Source organism: Neomonachus schauinslandi, chromosome 14, assembly GCF_002201575.2.
Source record: "Neomonachus schauinslandi chromosome 14, ASM220157v2, whole genome shotgun sequence".
NCBI lineage: Eukaryota > Metazoa > Chordata > Mammalia > Carnivora > Phocidae > Neomonachus > Neomonachus schauinslandi.
Window position 1 is genome coordinate 79,060,771 of NC_058416.1, and position 8,839 is coordinate 79,069,609.

The 8,839-nt window shown below is 54.1% G+C and overlaps 1 non-coding gene across 1 annotated transcript; it reads left to right on the forward strand.

Moving 5' to 3' along the window:
- Positions 1-5,032: 5,032 nt before the first annotated feature.
- TRNAD-GUC lies at positions 5,033-5,105 on the forward strand. Its single transcript has one exon. It is a non-coding gene; the product is annotated as a tRNA-Asp (tRNA).
- Positions 5,106-8,839: the final 3,734 nt, after the last annotated feature.

Sequence of the window (8,839 nt, forward strand, 5' to 3'; positions counted from 1 at the left end):
CCCGCCTCCCTCTCCCCAGAAACCCGTGGGCCCTCTCTTCACCCTGTGACATTTGGCGGGCTTGGGGCCCAGATTTCACAAAACCCAGGAGGTATGGCCTCTGTGGCCCTACCAGTCCTTCCTCCATCCCTCCATGGGACTTAGACCTGCCCCAGGAGATGGGCACCAAAGTGTCCTCCTTGCCACCAGCTGAGCACAGCTCCCCTCTGTAGATTCTCCCCGATGCACACATGTCAGCTGGTACAGGGAGACTGCCCTCCACCCAGTCTCCACCAAGACGCAGCCAGGACCAGCAACTAATTGGCCCTGAGCTAGCCCAATGACCTGCCCATCGCTGAGCACTCTCCGTGTACCAGCACGGTTTGAACCCTTCGCATGAAGTCTCACGGACCCATTTCACAGATTGGGACCAAGGATTCCAGGGGCAAGTTGTCGCCTAAGGCCAAAGACAGGATTTGAACCCACATCTCTAACCCCACCCCCAACCCCTGCAGCAGAGGCTCCCAAATTTGTGAGTACATAAAAATCAGCCAGTAGGTCCCAGGAGCCTGCGTCTCTATTCAAGAATACAGGAGACCCTGACATAAATGGCCCAAGACCAGCCCTCCCCCCACCCTATTCTAAGTCTCAGGGCCTCTTCTAGGCCCAGCCAGGGTCATCCTTGCGGCGTGACCTTGACCTCTCTGAGCTTCCTCCCTGGTGAAAATGAGGGAGTGGAGCTAGCCAGTTGCAGGGAGCTCTTCAGTTCTGCCTTGAGCCTTCCAACTTGGCTCCCTTCCAAGGTGATGTAGGGAGGGCGAGGGGGCTTGCTTTCAGGGTTTCTCCCAGCAGCCCCCTCTGCCAGGTCAAAACTCTGAACCCTGCCCAGGATTTGCACCTGCCTCCACACACAGTCAGGGACTGGGAAGCCCCCAGAGCACCTGTCTCCCCACCCACCCTCGCCCTGGAGTCTCTGGCACAGGGGGAAGGCCCCCCCACTCCCGCCCCCGGCATAAAGGGCCTCCCGCCTTCCCGTCACACGCTTATCCTTTTTGTTCATGAAGCGGGAGAGCCGGATCTGGTTCCTATCTCTGCTCTCCACAGCCGGCCCCAGGAGAGGTTTAAGAGACAGCCCAGAGTGGACATCTGGGAAGGGCGCCCAGTCAACAGGAGCAGGCCCTGAGCTCTGCTGAGTCAGCGTGGCAGCCGTGAGGCCCTGGGCCCACCTCCTACCCGAGCCTCCCAGCCTGCCTGTGCCCTCTGCCGCCTGCTGCCCAAATGGGAGGTGCGTGCCGTGTCCTCTCCCGAGTAAGCCCCAAATTATTGACTGCGCCAACTCAGAACCCCAACGTGTATTTATCATCCTGCCTTCCAGGCACTCAGCTGGGGTCTTGCTTGAACATGCAGCTGTCCCAGAGGGAAGGGAGGGAGGGAAGGGGGGAGGAGACGGCTGTATCTTCTCCCCACCCCCACCCCCTGGCTGGGGAAGCAGGTGGCAGGGTCCTTTCCTGGCCAGTGGTCCTGCCCTCCCGGCCAGCTCGTGGTCCCCCAGGTGGCTGGCTCCACATCCAGTCCCTGCCCTGTCACCTCCCAACACACCGGAGGTGGGGACCTGCCTGAAGGCCAGGCAGCCAAGGGGACAGTTAGCAAAAGCAGAGAATGTGCCAGAAGCTAATTTTCCTCACGGTCTGGTGGTACAGGACTTCTTCATGTGTGGTCCTCAGATGATCTGCCTCAGAAACAACTGGAGCCCTTGTTAAAAATGCAGATTCCCAGGCCAGGCCCTTTCCACAAGGAATCCTGAGGCACACAACCGTGTTAAGAACCAGCCATGTGGCGGCCAATAGCTTGGACTCTCCGAGCCTGTAGTTCCTTGTGCGTCTAATGGGAAAGGAGAGGAATGCAGAATGCACATCCCAGTGTTGTCCGAGGATTCAGTGAGGTAATAATATAGAGAAAGTGCTTAGCACTCGGTAAAGGGTATCCCGGGGTCATTACTCAGCAGCAGAGGGAAATTACGGCAGACTGATTCAGCAGATGGAAGAAATAGATGTTCCATTTTTTTTTTTTTTAAAGATTTTATTTATTTGACAGAGACACAGTGAGAGAGGGAACACAAGCAGGGGGAGTGGGAGAGGGAGAAGCAGGCCTCCCGCTGAGCAGGGAGCCCGATGCGGGGCTTGATCCCAGGATCCTGGGATTATGACCCGAGCCAAAGGCAGATGCTTAACGACTGAGCCACCCAGGCGCCCCTAGATGTTCCATTTTTTTCCTTTGTGCCAGCTCTGTAACTTTCAGTGGCGACACCTGCAAGAGGTCTCTGGTTCACAGGCCAGGGGATCGGACCCACCAGAGCTCCGTCACTTACAAACCACTTGAACTTGAGCATGTGATTTGAGCCCTATGGAGTCTCGGTTTCCACATCTACAAAGTGGGAATGCTAGATGGCCAAATCCCTCATCATTTAGCTGTGGTGGCTAAATGAGACACTTTAAGGAAAGCCATACAGTTACTCAAATGTCCCTCAATGGGTGAATGAATAAGTAAAATGTGGTCTACCCATACAATGTTACGTCATCTGGCAATTAAAAGGAATGCAGGACTGACCCACACCTCAACATAGGTGAACCTTGAAATCATCATGCTAAGTGAAAGAAGCCAGACACAAAAGGTCCCATATTAGAGACTCTACTTATATGAAATGTCCAGAATAGGCAAATCCATAGAGACAGGAAAGTGATTAGTGGTTGTCAGGGGCCAGAAGATGGGTGATTGTGGGGTGATAGGTAAAGGGTGTGGGGTTTCTTTTGGGGATGATGCAAATGTTCTAAAATGGATTATAGCGATGGTTGCCCAACTCTGTGAAGATAGGGAAAACCACTGAGTTGTGTACTCAAGCTGGGGAGTTGCCTGCTATGTGAATTACATCTCCATATAGCCATTATCAAAAATAAAACATCTACCTGGGAATCACCTGGCATTCCCATTTCAAATGCATTCCTGGGCCTCTTGAGTCCGAACCTGTCGGGGGAGGTCCAGGAATCTAAGTTTAAATAAAAACACCCGGTGATTTGCCTGCATACAGAATTTAAAGAACCATCCCTCCCGGAAGACAGTTTGGTCAACGCTGGTTTCCGTGGCACGGGGGTCTTGCTGGTGCAAACCCACTGTCCATTAATTTCCTACGGCTCCTGTAACAAATGACCCCAAACTTGACGGCTGGAAACAAATGACCCCAAACTTGATGGCTGGAAACAACACAAATGTATCATCGTACAGTTCTGGAGGTCAGAAGTCTGAAATGGGTCTCCCTGGGCTAAAATCAAGGGGTCAGCCCCGCTGTGTTCCTTTCTGGAGGCTCTCAGGAAGAAGCTATGTCCTTGCATTTTCCAGTTTTCCCAGTTACCTGCACGCCTCGGCTCGGGGACCCTTTCTTGAATTCCAAGCTAGCAATGCCCAGTGGAGTCTTTTCCACATCACATCACATCACTCTTGACTCTGACCCCCCGCCCAGCCTTCCTCTTTCACATACAAAGACCCTCGTGATCACATGGGAGCCACCAGCCACAGTCTGGGGCCATCTCCATCCTCCCCCAGCCCCCAGCCCTCTGCAAAGCCTGCCCTGCTGCCCTGTGTGCAGCTGTGGTGAAGTTAAAATAGATCTGGGGCCCCTGCCACATCTTTCTGTTTGTCTGGTGAGCTTGTTTCTCGGACAACAGCGTCGAGTTTGAAGCCCATGCAGGGACAAGCTTCCATCTGCCCCCTGCAAATTCCAGTAATCGGTCACTATTTATAATTATATAAACAAGAGAAAAACACGCTCAAGCCGCCCTCCCCAAAGAGCCTCCATCTCCATTTTTAGGAGGCCAGCCCTCCCACTCGCCCTGGAGCTGCGACCCTCCGCGGTCTGGGGGCCGAGCTCCGGTCCCCCATTAGGATGGAGAGGCTGGGGCAGCGGCTTGAGTGCAGCCCAGGAGGGGCGGGGGCGCTTCACTGGGAGCTGAGGATTTCGGGGAACTTGGTCACCCAGAAAATGATTAAATAAGGGGGCGTAAGGGGGAAATTCGAGTGCAAGTTCCGACGATTTGTCTCACGAGGTATCATGGGGGAGGAGAGCAACAGAGAGAGGAGAGTCAGGCTGGCTGTAAAGTCCTGGATCTCGTCCCCCGAGAAAGGGAGTGGACAGTTGGGGGGCCGGCCCTTTCACCCTTGCTGAATCCTCTCTAGCAAGATGGGGCTGGGGAGCATCAAGGTTCACAGGGCAAAGCAAGCAACCCCTGGGTTACACAGCCAGGGGATCCAAAGCAGAGTCGAGTCTATGCTAGAACATTGTCACCCAGAGTTCGCCTAAAAGATTAGGGTGCCTCAGGCAAGAAAGGATTGTTTACAAGATAACCAAAAGGACAGCTTGAATTCAAGAGGCAGATGGGAGATGATTCTTCTCTGATTCCATTCACGAGACCAACATAAGGAGCCTTAATGAGCTTAAGAGAAAAACTGCCCATGTCAGAGCCCAGACAGAGATATGGGCGTGAGGCACCTGCAGGGTTTCCAACCCTGGACAGGTTTTATGGGAGCATCACTAATCCTTATTTGTTTGAGACGGTTTAGGTGTAGTCTTCCCTAAGTCAGAGGCTAAGCAAGGGGGCACTTGCATTCCCTGTACATTTCCTTAGAATCAGGAGCCTGAAGATTAAGGGAAGAGTCTTGTTGCTCCCAGAACATTGCTGAGCCTTGGGAGTAACCCTAAGTGATTAGAGGGATAGGGAATCGAGACATGTATTATAGGAACTGCCATTTATCCAACTTCATATCTGTACTCTGATTCTGGTTTACCACAAATTCTGTGAATACCTCAGTGTTCCCATCAATAAAATGGGCATGTGTTGGGTGCCTCTCCTCCAGACTCCCACAGCAGCCAGTATCCTATTAGTGTGCTGTGATGGTCTGTTTATATCTTTCCTTCCTGACTCTGGGATCCCCTGAGGTCAGAGACTGGCTCCTTTCCTGTAGTATTTAAATTCCTGGCACTCAATCGTGAGTGAATGGGGGCGCCTGGCTGGCTCAGTCAGAAGAGTGTGTGACTGTCAATCTCAGGGTCATGGGTTCAAGTCCCACTCTGGGCGTAGAGATCACTAAATAAATAAACTTTAAAAAAAATAGTGAAGCCTGCTTCTCCCTCTCCCACTCCCCCTGCTTGTGTTCCCTCTCTCGCTGTGTCTTTCTGTCAAATAAATAAAAAATTTTTTAAAAGTTTAAAAAAAATAGTGAGTGAATGAACATATGAATAATAACAGCCTACTGTGTAATGGTGTGACATTTGGCTCCGACTGGCTTGCAAGATCGCATTGTCAGACATTCAGGAACTTTGCAAGCCCCTTGTCAAAGTACTGGTAGCTTGAAATTGACATGGGGGGAATATTTACACCCTGGAAATAGGCAAATGCTCCAAAGTAAGGCTTCCCCCTGCTTTACCTACACACGGCTGGACTAGATGGTACTTCCTCTGTTACGCACTGTTTTAAGCACTTTATGAATATCCATATTTAATCCTCACAGCTACCCCGAGGAAGGCACCAATATTATTGCCGTTTTACCGATGGGTAAACTGAGGCCCAGGGAGAGGACGGCACTTGCCCACATATGATTTGGGAGCCTCCCTAAAAGGAATGCAGGAGAGCCGCGGGAAGACCATCCTCGAAGGCTCTGGGTGCCGCTGCCCTTTGCGGACTCCCAGGTACCAGCCACTCTAATCTCGGCCACCGGTTTTAATCAGCTCCTCTGGGAGAAGAGAGGCAGTTGCCTGGTGACTGAAGTGTTTTCCAGCCCTCAGAAGGTCATGCTGTGTGGGGGGAACCTGAAGATCCCCACACAGGGCGCCCCTCTTACAGGACTCCAGACAGCAGATACAATCAGCCCAGCCAGACCCCACGCAAAGCTCCAGACCTCTTTCCTGCTCTGATGCTGACAGATCCGTCGCTGGGATTGAATTAAAGCCGTGAAGTCCTGGAACAGGCAGCAGCAGGCTTTGTGGGGCGGGGGAGGGAGGAGGGGGAGGGGGGGGAGAGCCCCTGCTGCGTATGTGCATCACGACCAGAGCAGGGGGGCAAGAGTCCAGGGCCCCCAAACCTCACGGATACAGCTGTCCACCCAGTGTGTACGTCTGGCTTGTCCATTTGGGTCTGCAGTCGGGGAGGTAGTCATGGACTCCCTGAAGCTCGGTTTAAGGGATAACAGAGTCTTTTCAGGCACCATTCTGGCTCGAACATTCCAGATCTTTCTGGGCCCAAGTTAGCCCTTGTTTGACCCCTCTGCATTGTCACCTCCTGTGTGTCTGTCTGCCCATTCCTCCAGGAGCTTCTTAGGAGCCAAAGTGTGGCTCCTGATGATTCCTGGTTGTGGCCCTAGGACCCAGCCAGGTGCCTGAACACAGCAGAGCCTCAGTAAATGTGCAATGAATGAATGAAGGAGCGAATCCCCCTTGTGCCTCGGCCTCTCCACCTTCCCGGTGCTACCAGGAGCTCCTGATTATTTCTCCAAGGCTTGCCATCAGAAATCAATTCCCCCTGATGACCACACCTCAGCCTTCCCCTCTTCCAGCTCCCTGCAGGCTGGTGAAGGTGGCTTGTTTGGCAGCAGACCCAGGAGGGTGGAGGGAGGCCCTGCGGAGGTCTCTCAGAGGAAGTGATCTGAAGAGGAAGACCCAGCCATAGGAAGAGGGAGGGGAAGAGAGTTCCAGGCGAAGGGGCAGGGGCCAGGACTCCTCTAGGAGCTGTCAGTGGTCAGTGGGGCTTGAGATGAAGGTGCCCGTGTAGACAGGTCACAGAGTGAAAACAGGCTCCCTTCACCCCACCCACTGGGGGCCTCTTCGCGATCACCGAGGGGCAGAGCAGAGCCATGTGCACCCCCCCCCCACGGCCCCAGAGCACAGCCCCAGGGCTTTCTTCCCTACCTACCTGCACTGTCTCTAGCTCTGGGAGCAGCTAGGCTAAGGGGGAGGGGGTGCCATCCCGAACATGCTATTTTCAATCTCTTCGGCAGCAAGCCCCATCATTTAATCCTTGGATAATTTAATATAATAAAATTCCAGGAACTGGTGTTTTACATCAAAATAAAATTGTGTCCAGCAGTGGTGGGTCATTCCCAAGGGGCCCGAACCCCTTTCCTGACCCTGAGGTCAATCTGGGTATCGTGATTCCTTCTGCCTTGAAATGCAAGCTCTGGGTCCAGTTAACTCAGACCAGCTGATGCCCCACAGCCCGCACTTCCCCAGCTTGGCTACCTCAGCCCTGCCCAAGGAGGCTTTTGAAATGCAGATTCCAGGGACGCCTGGGTGGCTCAGTCAGTTAAGCATCTGCCTTTCGCTCAGGGATCCAAGCCCCACATCTGGGTTCCTTGCTCAGCAGGGAGCCTGCATCTCCCTCTCCCCCCTACTCCCCCTGCTTGTGCTCTCTCTCTCTGACAAATAAATAAATAAAATCTTTAAAAAAAAAGACATGCAGATTCCAGGTGCTGCTCCCACTCTTTCAAAGCCAACAGAGTGTAATGGGCAGCTGGACTTGCCACCAGGAGGGGGGGCTCATTCTGCAGCTCTGGCTGGGTTCAGGATTCCCCCCCACTCCCCCCACCAGGAGGTTCTCTAGTCTATAGGTATGGGCAGTTGGTTCTCAGCGCCCCGTCCCCAGTGCCCTGTGAAACTCATGTACGTGGGCCCACCTAGGTCTTTGTGAACACCAAAGGACCCATGTCCACCCCGCCCCCAGCCCTGTCACAGAGCCTGGCACCCAGGACGTTACACTGAATACAGGCCAAACATGGATGGCCGCATCACAAGGCACTGTGGAGCGCAGTGGTCTGGCCTTGAAACCAGAAGATGTTGACTTTGAATTTCTGCCCTGGCTGTGTGACCTTTCTGAGAATCAGTTCCTCCCTTGTAAAATGGACAGGATTCCAAAGCAATTGCTTTGTGCAGTGTCCCATGGCAGGCCCTTCTGATGGACAGCTCATTAACTATTATTGTCCTCATTTTAAGTAGAAGGAATCATGGTCAAACAGGTGGCAGGATGGGCCAGGGTCATCCAGCCTGACCACAGAATCCAATTCCTTAAGCCAACTTAAGGCAAACTTCTTCCAGGAGGCTTGGGGAACTACCTGCATTACATTCTCTGGGCGGTTTGAAAGGCAGCCTCCTGGGCCCTGCCTGAGCCAGAATGGGGATGGGGGGGCAGGGCCAGGAAGCTGCCTGCTCCTCAAGCTCGGAAAACTCCCGCACCCCAAGCTCCTGGGCTGCGCCACTAGGATGGGCCGCTCTGGCACGTGGTGTGTCCCCTTCATCAAGGTGCTGGGAGGGGCCGAGGGGCTTTCCTGGAATGAGCCAAGCGAAGCACCTTGTGCGCATTTAAGGTGGATTACCATTGTTATATTACCTTCATTGCTGTTCACCAGAGAGCTAATTAATGCTGGCTATATTTCTTCACTGTCCCAGGTGAGTTTCCCTTCTGAGATCTGGGAGGATGTGTGATGGAACCGGGGTGGGGGTGGATATGGAACCTCCCCGGGGTCCGCCCACCTACACCCCAACTCTGTTCACACCTGACTCTTTCCAAAGCCGGCAGGGGTGCGGAGGCGGGGAGGCGCGAGGAGCACGGCCGCTGCACGGGGGGGGGGGGGGCGGGGGGAGGGAACCTTGGTGGTGGGCATCTAGGTCCCGCACTCCCTTCCACGCCTCCCCGCCTTTTCTGGCCCGGGCCGAGCGCTCCCCCATCCCCGCAGTGCGCGAAACCGGCGCGCGCTAGGACCGCGGCGCGCCGCCCTCCGCCGCTATAAGAGGCCGCGCTCGCGCCCCACGCGGAACCCGCGG